Here is a 14,882-nt window from a genome sequence, read left to right on the forward strand (position 1 = left end):
TCACAGGAGTGAAGGATTTTCCTAGGGTCTGCTGCCATCTGCCCACCTGTGTGGAAGCCCTGATCGGGGATGTCTGTGGTGGAGGTTAGCAAACAGCTAACCTAGAATAGGACAGTAGCAGAGTTCGCAGAAGCAGAACACAGCCTGGCGCTCCCGCCAGCGGGTCGTTTCTAACGGATTCTGAGCAAAAGGAAGGAAATGACTAAAGCTCAGGATGGAGATAGGGCTCAGAGCCAAGACCACAGCGTGATGCTGAGAAGCGGCAAGGCACGCCCTCCAGATCCCACCCCTTGAAGCAGCTGGATTCTTCACCCTTGTGCCAGGGCTGTGATAGACAAGCCTATGGTAAGGTCTGGAACTTTCACACGGACTGAAACAGACTGGAGTTAAATCAAGTGCATCACTAGCATTAACTTCAGGGCAGCTGGACTTGTCATCTTGGGAATTTCCTGAGGAGAGCCTTGAATTAATCACTGTCCATGTGTGGTGTACTTACATCTCAATTCAATCTTGTCCAACGCTTCTGTTTTTATCGCCTCCTCCTCTTCATTCCTATTTGCAGCCGGGTACCCATCGCAGCCATCTGAAACAGTAGATGCTGGCCTCTCAACCCCGACCCCACCATCTGTGGGGTGTGTGTGAGTGAGTGAGAGAGAGAGAGAGAGAGAGAGAGAGAGAGAGTAAGCCAGCTCAGTCAGTCAGTCAGTCAGTCAGTCAGTCAACAACCGGGTCTCAAGGGAGGGAGTGAGGATTGAAAAAGAAGAAAAACAATTAGACAACATTACAACATGACTCCAGCCAGTGCTGAGGCTGAAGCAGGTTTGTTTTTCTCCAGCCTGCTTTTATATCATTTTAGGTACATCCATAAAACATGGTCAGTTCTTAGTTCAAAGACAAAGTAATCAAGTGAGGTATCAAACAAGGAGATCACACAAGACAGCAATTAAGTAAAGTAGTAAACAAATCCCCATGGTCCACTGTTTCTAATATTATCTGCGCCTACTTCCTTGTCTGAGTCCAGTGACAAATGCCAAATTTCTAGAAGCGGCACCAAATCTTTCAACACCTGTGTGTGTGTGTGTGTGTGTGTGTGTGTGTGTGTGTGTGTGTGTGTGGTCTGCCCCAGCACCTGCTTGTTTCTGCATCAGTGGTACCTGGGTAAAGGTTAGAACACAACTTTTGGGACTCTTTTTTGCTTTCTACCATGTGTTTGAGGCAGGATCTTTTAGAGTACTACAGGCTAGCTGGCCCCTGGGCGTCTAGGAAATTCGCCTGCTTGTGTCTCTGGTCTTACTGTAGGAGCCCCCGGATTACAAATGCACTCTATAGCATCTGTACTAGCTGGTTTAGTGTTAACTTGACACAAGCTAGAGTCATCAGAGAGGAATGAGCCTCAGTTGAGGAAATACCTTTATTACAGCTGAATCCAATGAGATCCAGCTGTAAGGCGTTTTCTCAGTTTGTGATCAATTTGTGAGAGTCCAGCCCATTGTGGGTGGTGGCATCCCTGGGCTGGTAGTCCTGGGTCCTATAAGAAAGCAGGCTGAGCAAGACATGGGAAGCAAGCCTGTAAGCAGCACCCCTCCCTCCAAGGCCTCTGCATCAACTTCTGCCTCCAGAACTCCTGCTTGAGTTCCTGTCCTGACTTTCTCTGGTGATGAACAGCAATGTGGAAGTGTGAGTTGGATGAAAATCTTTTCCTCCCCAACTTGCTTTTGGTTATGGTGTTTTGTGGCAGCATTAGAAACCCTAAGACAGCATCTGAGATCCAATCTCAGGTTGTCAGCTATCTCCTTGGCCAGAAGCCTGTTTCTTTAGAGAATGTATCCCTGTAATCATTGTCTTTCCACATCAACTCCTGTGATGCTCTTGGATGCCTCTGAAGTGCTTTTCCATGTCTTGTCTTAATGCAGGACTGGCCAGCACACAGGACTGGCCAGCACACAGGACTGGCCAGCACACAGGGCTGGGCGCACAGTCTTTCGTGACCTCAGCACAGCACTGCAGCTGGTCTTACTGTGTCATTCTGCAGGCAGAGCAGTTAGGGCTCAGGAAACTTGAGTGACTCATCCATGTGTTGTAACTCATGCTCCTAGAAGCAGAGTTTGTGCTTATTTCTCTTGACTCCAGTTCCCCTCCCCCACCCCTCTGCCAGCACACTAAAGATGTTCTGAGAGTGGGGGGAGGCAATTCGGCTTGGCCAGGAGGGATTCACTCATAGTTATTGACCAGAAATGAATCAGCTGGGAGAAGGGACCCTCGGCTGAGGCATTGTTTCCATCTCATTGGCTTGTGGGCATGCCCGTCTGTGGGGCATTTTCTTGAATGCTGATTGGTATGCAAGAGTCCTGTCCAGTGTTGATGGTGCCACCCCTGGACAGGCAGTCCTGGGAGATTTAAGAAAGGTAGCTAAATTTGAATCTAAGCGCAAGGCAGTAAGCAGCATTCTTCGGGGTCTCTGCTTCAGTTCCTGCCTCTGGTTCCTGCCTGTAGCTCTGCCTTCCCTCAGTGATGGACTGTAATCAGTAAGCTGAAGTAAATCCCTTCTTCCCCCACTTCATGTTTTAGCATAGCAACAGAAAGCAAACTTGGACATGAGGTCTCCTATCCAACCTTGGCTTTATTCTTATAACCTTGGCTTTATAATGGGAATTTGCTTTTTAATTAGATCAACTCATCCACTGAGGAAGTAGCTTCTGTGCCTTTTACATGTACCTGCCCCTCGTCTTTTCATATTTTAGGTCATGATGGGGTCATTCTACTAGAAGGGGCTTCTAGGAGGTGAATGGGGTTAGAGTTTCTATTAATAAGAATAATTTGCTCACTGCGTGAGGATGCAGGAAGGGAGCCCCAGGAGCTAGTTTGGTGCCTGGGGTAGAGCGTTGACCTAGCACAAGTGAGGCTCTGGGTTTGATTACCCACAAGGGTAAAGGTGTGAATCAGTGTTCACTAAATCTTGGACTTCTCAACCTCTAGTACAAAGAAATACATTTTTATTGTCTACCATCACCCACTCTGGCCCATCCTGTTCTGCCAGCCTGCCTCCATTGACGTATCAAGTATGTACTGCGTCAGTTAGGTACAGATCACATTTGTGTCTGACAAATGTGAAAAATCCAAAGGAAGAAGAGTATTTAAAATTTAGAACCCATGTTAACTTTCTCTTTATTCTCTGGGTACTGCCACTCTAGTTTCTTAGTCCTTCTGTGAGCATAGATACTTCTTCTGAGGGTCTAATGCTCCAAAGCACCCACCCGGCCATCTTGCTGGCCCTCTAACTCCATAATTGCATAAACTGGGAGAACCTGAGGAGAATATCCAGCCCAGAAAGAAAATGCGTAATTTGACAAATACCTTGATCTTCTTGTCAAATGGTCTCTAAGTTTATTGAAGTTTCTTTGCTCCTTTATTTTTCTTGTCCCCACCTATGAGTGGGGACAAGAATCCAGTACTTGCTTTCCCTTTCTCTGCCCTTCTAATGGGATGAAGCTCCAACTGGAAAGAAATCCATCATACTCCTTTGGTCCTCAGAGGAGTCTTAAGCCCTTCAGCAACATCTAGGGACAAACTCATCTAAGTTTCATTGATTTCTCAGGGTCAAACTGTGGGTGCTAGGCTTAGAATACCTGACTCCATCTTGCCAGACTTCCTCCCAGGAAGGGTTGGGAGGAGGGTTGGGGAGGAAGGAAAGGAGGGGGCCTGGGGCAAAGAAAACCCCCATCCTGCCACAACACAGGGTTTCGGATTGTCTCTGCTTTGATGCTAGTGTCTTTGATTCTCCCTGGTTGTTTTCAAGTTGGGGTGGGGTAGGGGAGCTGGTGAAAGGCCGGTACAGAGGCCTGACATGGAGCAGTTTGCTGAAGGTGAGGAAGCTTGGACCTACACACAAGCATTGTTATACAACGAGCAGGTTCTATTTAGGAATATATTTGTATGTACGCATATGCATGTGTTGTATGTGTGCAATAACAATTAATGAAAAGATGCCACGACGTTGAAGGATAGTAGGAAAGAGCATATGGGAGGCTTTGGAGAGAGGAAAGGGAGGAAAGAGAAGTTGTTATGTCATAATCTCAAAAGGAAAAAAAAAAAAAAAGACTACAGCTACTCACGGGGTGGAAGAATGTTTTCCAGTGGATCTGTGATTATCTGGTCAAACAATGCTGATGAAGAACCACTCTTTTCAAATTTACAATCATGGCAGGTGGATGTTGTAGAAAACCACACTGACTGCCAGGAGCCTCCGGCCTTGAGAGGGTAGTGGCAGGAGCACAGAGTAGGACTCAGGTGTGGCTTTAAAGTCTTGAGGGTCTCTGGATATTCTAGCTCTCTAACTACTGAAATGCTGAGGATAACGTCTAAAATGTCCTAAAAACTTCCTTGCTCTTTCTGAGGGTAAAAAGCTGCTGGCTTAGGCGATTGACACCTGTAACCTAACAGCAGGGAAGGCAGGGAGGATAGGAGGGGTGGGAATTAAATACTGTGGCCTTTGTTCTAAGGCCACTGCATGGCTCTAATTTTCGGCCTGTTAGTCAGAAGTCACAGAAAGAAAAAGGGACACTTTGAGAAGTGATTATAGCATTTATTTTTAAGTTGTAAAAAGTTTCCTGTGAAAGCTATCTAAGGGGAAAAACAGATCCTAAGGGGGGAATGAGAAAAAATTTTTTCTTTTCTCATCTCTCTGTCCTCAGCTCAGTACTTACACATCTTTCAGAATATGTGATCACATGTTAAAAAGTTCATCACAAGTTCACACACAAAAATTAAATCATGAATTGAAATAGCAGTTTACAACAGAGAATGTTTACATGCGTATTCATTAGGAGTAATTATCTGGCTAAAATCCATCACCTGTCTAGCTCCACAGGTTCACTGAAGGTCAAAAACTGTAAGTTAGAGTGAAGTTTTGTACTGATAAAACCCAGTCAAGATTTTGTCTTCTGTCCTAGTACCTATAATAAATCATTAGTTTTCTTTTTATGACGTTTGGTTAATTGTTTTACAACATCTTAAAATGTGCTCTGAGCAGGAGAAAGTCTGGTTACTATCTAAGAGCAATTAACTGGTGACACATGGGAGACTGGCAGAGTTCTCATTGCAGTTTTGACTATTAGAAAGGGACCTAATGGCAGTCTCACTACAAAAGAGCTTAATAATCACTGATATAATTTTAGGAATTCTTATAGGGTCATCATTAAGACTTAAGAAGTCATCTATTTATATAGCATTACTATGAGGCAGTATATTTTCATAGATCTGCAGAGATCTGCTCAAAAGGGGCAAGCTAATACCTAATACCTAGTGATTGTTATATATGTTTAATAATAACAGGAAAAAGCATATTAATAGCAGGAATCTTTCCTAAAATAATTTTTCTTAGGCCTTGCATATAAGAGAAAATCTGTTGTGGATTAATCCGAAGTAGACCATCTCAGGAAGAGCACCTGCTAGTTATTAGCTTGTCCTCTATTATGGCTCCTGACAACTGACTTGCAAAAGGAAAAGGAAGCTAATAAGGAATTAATAGGAAAACTTGAAACTGAAAAGAAAAGATGTGAGGATTCAATTGTAGCCATCTTGTTGCTACTAACCATTTGAAATGCGTTAGATTTTTCCCTGTCAGGGCTCCACGCACACTCTACCATTGTCCTTATTGCAGACCATTGTACAGGACTCTCCTCTGACTGACAGACTGCTGCCATCCTCAGGAGTCTAGCTAGATCTGCTTACCAAATTGTTGCAGCTGGGCTTATTGACTGTTGAGTTTCCTCTTGGATGGAAGCATGGAAGGGGGGGCAGGGAGAGGGAGAAAGAGAGTATGTGTATGTCCCTGTCTGTCCCGGGACCCTCACATGGGTATCCAGCCATCCCTCCCTACTAATCACTCAAAAGCAGTTCTGTCCTAACTGCAGTTGGTCTTCCGTGGGCAAGAATGGAAAGCTCCACTGACACAGCCATCATCCCTGGTGGTACAGAGCTTCCAGTATGGCTACCTTAGGGTCACCCATACCCCTTGTCAATTGCTTCCTGAGAAAGCCCACTAAACTCATTTATTTTCTGGTTGGGGGCAGAAGGAACTTTGGTGTCTTGGTTTGTTGATGGAACAGTAGATAACTGTTTATATCTGTTCAAGGGAAAGGATTTTTGCAAAACAGACCTGCACTGGATGGGGACTATTTGAGTAGCACTGAGCAAGCTTACTCACTTTTCTAATAGGAAAGTCCATTCATTCACTAGATAAGCATTCATTGATTGTCTTACAATCATTCAGCCAAGCATTCAGGTGATCCTCTTGCTAGAGTTAAGTTTAGAGCCTCTAACCAGCTAGGTTCAGCCACCATTCTTCGTAGGCCAACTAAAAAGACAAGTGATAATGAAAAGTCGAGAAAGAAGACTTCAATGTGGCCACATTGGCAAGAGGAACAAATAACTATGCCCCATGACCCTCTCAGGGGCCTGATCTGAGGTTAGGTTTAAATAGACACTGAGAGCTGTTGAGACAAGAACACACAGGAAGTAGTTTGTCAACTTGGAACTCCTTGGTGTGATGCTAGTGTGGTGGTTAGGATGACCATGGCCCCCATAGACTCATATGCTGAGGTTTAGTCGGTGGAACTGTTGGGGAAGGAGTAGGGGGTGTGGCCTTGTTGGAGGAGGCATGTCATTGGAGGTGGGCTTTGAAGTTTCAAAAGGCCATACCATCCCAGTTAGTATTCCACCTCCTGTCCCCCTCCTACCTCTCCCCCCTCTCACTTGAACTGGTTTGGGGTCCATGCACAATAAAACAAACTGTGTCCTCAAAGAGGACTTCTAGGAAGAATCCCCAATTTACCATCTTATGTCTAAAAATAATTGAGCATGCATGTAATTAAAATTGGATATGTTTGGGAAGGGACATTCACGGTAGAGAAATGATTATATAACTTAGCCCATCAACCAGTGCAGAGAACTACCTAAGCTTCCAGTAACCAATCTCCTTCCTTCCCAACCCCTAAAAAAGATGCCCAGGCAATAACCCGGAGCCCTTAAGTATCCCCACTTACTGTCAATCTTGATAATGTATCCTTTTTTTTCTAATCTCTACTATAACTTTAATTTGTATAAGTTTTCTCTGCTGCTTTGCAGTCTTTGGGTGCCTTTGCATGTTTTGGATGTTTTTCTTTGTTTTGTTGGGTTTTTGCTTGGTTTTTTTTTTTGTTTGTTTGTTTGTTTTGTTTTGTTTTCTGAGGCAAGGTTTCTTTGTGTAGCCTTGGCTGTCTTAGAATTCCATCTGTAGACCAGACAGGCCTTAGACTCACAGAAATCTGCCTGCCTCTGACTCCCAGGTGCTGGGATTAAAGGCAAGCATCACCACTGTCTGGCCGGCCTCTGTGCCTTTAGTTTATTCTTTTTTGTTTGTTTGGTTTTTTGTTTGTTTGTTTGTTTTTCAAGACAGGGTTTCTCTGTGTAGCCCTGGCTGTCCTGGAACTCACTCTGTAGACCAGGCTGGTCTCAAACTCAGAAATCCACCTGCCTCTGCCTCCCAAGTGCTGGGATTAAAGGCATGCGCCACCACTGCCTGGCCTAGTTTATTCTTGAAAAAAGAGGCTAAGAACATGGAAACATTGTCCCAGACCCAGTCCATTAGGGACAGAATGAATGTTGAAGCCTTGAATGGTCAAGGTGTCATCTTGCCTATAGCTCCTGCAAGGTTGCTAGGCTGTGTGAACTCCCTTTCCAAGAGACAAGTTCTCCCTCTGACTAGCACCAGATTCCCAGTCTTTTCCATCCTCAACACAGAATTCGGTGTATGCTGAATTCTAGTTCCTTGTGGGTCCATTGCTACCATAGTCTGAGAGCTGAAGGAGTTAGGGGCACATGTATCTTTTTAGAAGGTTTACTCTAAAAGGTTACTTTATCTTTTTACTCCGGCCACAGGCAGGTTACAATTCCTACTTTCTTTGCCTTGAGTGGTTATGACATCATATGTTATGGTTACATAATGAAATACCAACAGCTGAATAACTCATTAACCAAATGTGATAACAGTTAACTGCAATAGCACTGAGAAGAAAAAATTGTCCCAGTGTGAGACTGGGAGATGCTCTGTTTTGTAAGGAACATAATTGATAACTTTCTTCTGGGAAGCAAACCCTTTCTCCCAATGGAATGCCTGGCTATTTTCTGACAGAGAACAATGGCATGAAGCCTTCTTCTTGGAAGCCCATTGTACCAGACAGACTGTCAGACCACAGTCTACGCTGCCTGACCTTCCCTTCTCTTGCAAAGTGTAAATCTTTGAACTGGATTCCCAGAGGCCCTCTACCCTGAAGAATGACCGCAACACAGTGGTAGACACCAGAAAGGAGGGAAAAGCTCATTCTGATGGGCTGGCGGAGTGAGCGAGCCAGGGATCCTGAGAGGGCTCTGGAATAGTCATGACTTAATCTCTACTGATGCTGTGGAGACAATAAGACCTTGAGAAACATCAGGCATGCTGGCACGTGTCTTTAATCCAACTACTTGGGAGTTAAAGGCAGGCGTAGCTCTGTGAGTTCAAGACCAGCCTGGTCTATGTAGTAAGTTCCAGGCCAACCATGACTACATAGACTCTGTTTAAAAAAAAAAAAACAAAAAACAAAAAAACACAGCAACAATAACCCAAACCCCCAAACCTCAGGAAGAGGCAGTGAAAATTAAATGCTGGATGAGAAGGGCTTAGCACTCTGCCCAGTGCCCATCAGTGTACTATCGATGGTCACTATGGCAACAAGATGAAGAAGGCTGCCTGGACTCTGGAGTCAAATGCATGCCTCTCAAAAATCTGCCACTCTCAGTAGGTTGATGGCTTAAGCAAAAGGTTTCTTGGAAAACAGCAGAAGCACGAGGACAGCTTGTCCCTGGATGCTGTTTCTGAAAGCAGAAGGTAAAGTTCCCATGTGGAAGATGCGAAGACCCAATGTAGCAGTGAGAAGTTGGGCCTGGGGAACGCTGACAGACTTTGTTAAGACTGAGTAGGTTTGGTTTTGTAGCTGTTATTTTCTTTCTCACAGAATCTAACCATTTAATTACAGCTCACTCTATATCAGTTGTTTCTTAACCCAGTTCAGTGGATACATGACTAACACCAACTGCTAACGCCAGTGTCATGTGCTGACAGGGACGCTAGGGTCACATAACTCACAATAAATTCATTTGCATGCTTTGCTCCTGTAAACCTGTCCTAGGCTAGTTCCAGGGCTCAGCCAGGATGGACCCTAAGGGGATGGAATAGGAGGCATGCCAACCTGCATTTCCTTGCCCAGGGGAGTCTGAGAGTCCTAGGCCTGGCAGTTTGCTGTCCATCAAGCTTGGGCCTCAGTCTACCCTCTGACCAGCAGATAGAAGGAGCACCCTGTGGTGTGGGATTCAGGGAAGGGCATCTGTAGCTTTAGGTGCTCATCCCTAGGGGTAAGGATGGGGTCTCTCTCCCCCAGCTCCAGGCTTGATGTGGAAATGGCATCTACATTTCAAAGTCCCTCCTCTGGATTGTGGAGGGATGGCTGAGTTACAGAGCAGGCCGCAGCAGGGATATGTCCTAGAGGCCCACTAAGCCTGCCTGCTACCTGCTGCTGTGGAGAAGGTAGAACCTACTTGTGGTTTTGACTCTGCAGCTGTGGCTCAGGTATCGTTTTGGGCCGTCCTTTGAGCTCGAGGCTGGGGTTGAAGTGGGAGGGAGGCTGCTACACTCCTCTTGAGCCTGTCTCTTTTTGCCTTGGGTAGAAGCACATGAAACACTCACACCCTTACAGAGCAGAGCGAGTGTTGGAGGCTCTGAGGAAGGTGTGAGGGGGAGGAGATGCAGAAGGTGACCTGTTTCTCAGCTGTGTCCCCACTGTAGTGAAAGAAATAAGAAAAGAAAGAAAAATCAAAACCAAAAGCATCAGGCCTGTAGTGAGCTTTGCTGGCCTGCAGGAGAATTAGACAATGTCACCCACTCTGGGTACCTTGGCCAGTGAAGGTTGTACAGGGCTTGGCAGACTCAGCACAGGCATGGTTTCAGTCTGTATTGTCTTTTCTGTCTAGAGTCTTGTTCAGTGAGCAGCCTGCACAGCGGTGACTGTCTCAAACACTAAGGAAGGAAGGACATAAGTGAAGAACTAAGTGGAGGGGCTATCTCCTCTTGGTTATGGCTACAGTGTCTGATGGATAAAGGTAAAGATAACTCCAGGAAAGTGTCGCTGTTAGACCACTTCTCTTTATTTTTTTCAGCTTGCTTTCTTTATTCACTCTAGGACCCAAACCCAAAGGATGGTGCCACCATGACCGGTGTGTCTTCCCACCTCAATGGCACTATCCAGACAAATATCAAAGCAAACCGAAGTGCACAAGCTTTTCAGAATACTGAACCATCAAACTTCCTTCAATCCACAAGAAGAAGGCATGAGAAAACATAAATGAGCAGAAAAGGCAGCTAGGAAATGCTCACCAAGTGTCAGGACAGTCTGCCTGAGGCAATCAAGGGTCAGGCCTGCTGTAATTCATCCTGTCCTGGGAGGGGAACTATGGTCCCGGTGGGCATCTGGACTGAAGTACCACTGGCTGCAGGGGAGGGTGCCCTGTGCCTCTTCCCAGACTTCCTGGTTTGTCAAAGCTGCTGCTTTATTGGCCTGGGAGGAAAATTTCACCACCTGGCTAACAAGACCTCCAGGTCTTTCTCAGTGACCAAGCCTGTCACCTCCTGAACCGACCAGCAGACAGAAGACAACAGACACGGGATCTTCTTCCCAACACGGTTTATTCAGGAACCTTGAAGTACCGCAAAAGCCCCCGAGCTCTAGCTCCCAGCCCTTAAATCTCTGTGTCCTCTCCAATCAGAACCTGCCACGCGGTCATTCTCAATTGGTACTGAGCACATACATCACATGGCCCCATCTTATGTAACGAACAGCAAAATGCATGCACAGTAAAGCCTAGCCTACGTGCCACCCAGGCTTCCTGAAATGGTGAGCCAACATGCCAGGGGCATCTGGCATCCAGCCAGGTGCCATCTTGAGTTCCGCTCCCCACGTCTCCCTCTTTTTTATTGATGAGAAGTCTCACCGACCTCAGACAAAAAGAGGATAGGGTACTCATTACCATTTTCTAACGGGGGGGGGGGGGGAGAAAGGCCTGATTCCCATCAGGATGACAAGTGTGGGACATTGTAATGATTTTCGGACCTCTGTCATTGTGCAGTAGGTTTACTAATTGTACTCGTCCTGACACCTTTTCATGGGGGAAGGATTTCAGCATCAACCTCCATACAATCAGGCATATCCCTCAGGGAATCTACCTTGAGATAATTCAAGGACATCCCTTGCAGTGCCACCTGACACCCTGTGATTACTGGTACACAGAGCCCTCCTCAAAACTGATGGGCAATGGTCCTTCTCATCAAACCATATATCCATATTAAATTTTTCCAATCATATTTAGCCATACTTGCAGCGACTGTCCCAGCTCCACTGCTGCAAATGCCTGTACCATCAGGGCTTGATCACGGGCATGTCTAACTCTCATGTGACACAGACACTAGAATGCTAGGCAACTGATAAGTAAAAGACACAGAGCCAAGTCCCCCAAGCCTGCCCATTCCCTCAGATGGGAAACTGCCTGTAGAATCCAATCAGCCATACCAGATGCAAAGGACACATCCACTTGAGTAGAATTGATGGTAACAATAGGTTGCCGTAGTTTTCAAAGAAGATCATCCATCGCCCCGGACCAATTTCCTGTAAGATAGCAGAATGCATAATAGGCGAAGGTTTAGGGATTACTGATAAGATTCCCCAATGAAGATCCTGTCCTTCAATCAGGGGCATCATCATGAAGAGCATCAGCAGGCACACCACCCCCATCATCTTCTTTATCTGAAGGTTCTTGTACTCACAGGGACCCAAATCGGTTGTTGATCCTGAGGAAATACACAAACAGAACCTGTCAACCATACCAATACTGGGTCTGGTCCATACCATTTTCCAGTTATAATGTCCTTCCACATTACATGACCTTTATAAGGTACATCTGACGCAACATGGTGATCAGCCGCTGTGTGTCCTTGCTTATCCAGGTTTAAAAAAATTAAGAATGAATAAAGCAATGGCTAATCTCTCTCGGGGAGAACACCCATGAGCTACTTCCCCTTTTTGTTTTACAAGACATTCTTTTAAAGTACGAAAGGCTCGTTCTATGATGCCTTGTCCTTGAGGATTGTAGGGTAATCCATGTGTTATATGGATCCCCATCATTTGACAAAAACTTAAAAAGGAGTTGGAAGTATATGCAGGGCCATTATCTGTTTTTAAGCATCGCGGCTGGCCCCATACAGCCCAAGCTTCAAAGCAATGGGCTATAACATGGTGTGCCTTTTCTCCAGTATGGACAGAGGCATAAATAATACCTGATGCAGTATCAATGGAAACATGAATATATTTTAATCGTCCAAAATTAGAAAAATGGGTAACATCCATCTGCCACAAGTGTAATGAGTGAAGGCCTTGAGGGTTGACTCCCAATGACACTTGAGGCAATGTTGGGAGCCGACTTTTAGCAGAAAGCAGCTATCAACTTTGCAGCCATCTTGAGCCATATACCCTGACATGAGACTTGTATTACAATAGCCTACAACAGCTGAGCACACTCTGATAACATCTTGCTTTGGATACCCAGGACTTTCCTTGGGTGTGTGAGATTAAAGGTGTGTGACTTAAGAGTGTGACCTAGAGATCAGACTTAGAGACAAGACCTAAGGGCATGATTAAAGGTGTGACTTAGAGGCATGGCTTAGAAGTGAGACATATAAAGGCAAGAAGCAGAAGATGAAAGAATCAGACACTTTAGACAGAACAATTTGGAGTAACAGATTCAGACACTAGGAGTAGACATTAGACACTCGGAAGAGAACAACAGGAGTACAACTAGGAACTCAAGACTTGGACTAGGAAGAGAGACTGAAGAATAAACAGGATTGAATCACACTCTGTCTGGTTTCCATTCTTCGAGTCCATCCTCACTCACTCTCTTGCTGAATCCTGACCTGAGGACCGGAGCGGCAGCTTGGGCCAGGAAACAGTGGCTGCCAAGCGTGGAGTGGAGAGGGCCTCAACATTTTAGGCTGCCCAAAGTGGGGCAGCCTAGGCCCCAACATTTTTTGGCACCTGAACAGGAACTAGTAAGTTCTCAACATTTTTGGTGCCCCAACGTGGGACTAGTGCTGTCCTCAACAAGGCAAAAAGGGTACACAAGCTTGACAAGTTTTTACAATTTCTCTTGCATCTGCACGAGATAATTTAAAGCGTGATGCTAAGGTTCTGGAATTAACATGAATCCGTTTATGGAACTCTCTCGCCATTTCAAGAGCAGCACCCATCACAAAACCTAATGCCTTGGAAGCTTTATCTACAATATTATTGCCCTCCACCAAGGGACCTGGCAACCCTCTATGGGCTCGAATATGCTGCACAAAAAAGGGAGAGGTATGGCTCCATATCAATTTTTGTAATTCCACTAATAACAATCCACTGGTAGATTTAAGCTTTATTTTTCCTACAACTTCCAGGTATTTTAAAATATTCACCACATATTGACTATCTGACAACAAATTAAAGGATCCATCAAATAAAAATTTTAATTACAATTTTAAGTTCTACAACTTGTGGAGAAGCGGGGAGGGAGGATTTAATCACTACAGGACTTGATCCATACACCAAATATGCTCCACACCCTGATTTAGAACCATCAGTAAAAATAAGGGGACAATTATCCAATGGATGCTGTCTGGTTATTTTAGGAAAAAATCACAGGATGCACAATAACCAATTGTAAAATGGGATCCTTAGGTAAGTGATTATCAGTAATACTGCCAAAAAAAAAAAAAAAATCTTAAGATAGTCCAATCATCTATGGTGGCTGTTAATACTTCAGATTGTTCTGCTGTATAGGGTTTAATTATTTTCTCTGGCTGACATCCAAAATACTGAATACTTTGTTGAAGTCCCTGCAGGGCAAGTTGAGCCACTGCTGTAGGATAATGGGAAAGTGTCTTAGCAGGAGAAATTTTAGGATGTATCCATAATAAGGGAGCTCCCTGCCAAAGCACCCCTGTTGGTTGTCTTTCAGTAGGTAATATGCATAGCCACACCCCCTGTGCTTCATCTTTGCATCCCAAAGCTGTCTTTTGAATGCTTTCCTCCACTAGCATTAAAGCTTTTCTAGCATCATCTGTCAATTGTCAGGAGGAATCCAAATCAGGATCTCCAGGAAGAGTATCATACAATGTTGTAACTGTTTATTAGATAAATGTAAGTAAGGTCTCAACCATTGAATATCTCCTAATAATTTTTGAAAATTATTCAAGGTGCACAGGATATCTATACGAATTTGTACCTTCTGAGGAGTAACACTTTTGGGAAATATTTTTGTCCCCAAGTAATTAACAACTACATCCTTTTGTACCTTTTTGGGGGCAATTATCAAATGTTTTTTTCTAAGGGCAACTACAATGGCATGATAGGCATCCTCCAATAATTGATCGGTTGGGGCAGCCACAAGAATATCATCCATATAGTGATAAATGCTCACTCTTAAAATGTCTTTCTAACTTCTTTTAGAGCCGCATCAACATACAGCTGACACATAGTGGGGCCATTTGCCATGCCCTGAGGCAAAACAATCCACTCATACTGCTGATCTGGCTCAGCGTGATTCAAGGAAGGAACAGTAAATGCAAATCTCACAGTATCCTTCTCATGCAGGGGAATAGAAAAGAAACAATCTTTAATATCTAACACAATTACAGGCCAATTCTTGGGTAAAGTAGAAAGTAATGGAAGGCATCTCTGTACTGGACCCATGATCACCATTTGTTTATTTCTCTTAGATCA

General features: G+C 44.7%; 1 long non-coding RNA gene across 1 annotated transcript; it reads left to right on the forward strand.

The window, feature by feature from the left end:
- The first annotated feature begins 1,582 nt into the window (after positions 1–1,582).
- LOC143443119 (uncharacterized) lies at positions 1,583–11,072 on the forward strand. The gene is made up of 3 exons (XR_013111866.1): positions 1,583–1,677; positions 10,045–10,173; positions 10,254–11,072. It is a non-coding gene; the product is annotated as an uncharacterized LOC143443119 (long non-coding RNA).
- The last annotated feature ends 3,810 nt before the right edge of the window (positions 11,073–14,882 follow it).

The sequence above is a fragment of the Arvicanthis niloticus genome, chromosome 7 (assembly GCF_011762505.2).
Source record: "Arvicanthis niloticus isolate mArvNil1 chromosome 7, mArvNil1.pat.X, whole genome shotgun sequence".
In the NCBI taxonomy this organism is placed as follows: Eukaryota; Metazoa; Chordata; class Mammalia; order Rodentia; family Muridae; genus Arvicanthis; species Arvicanthis niloticus.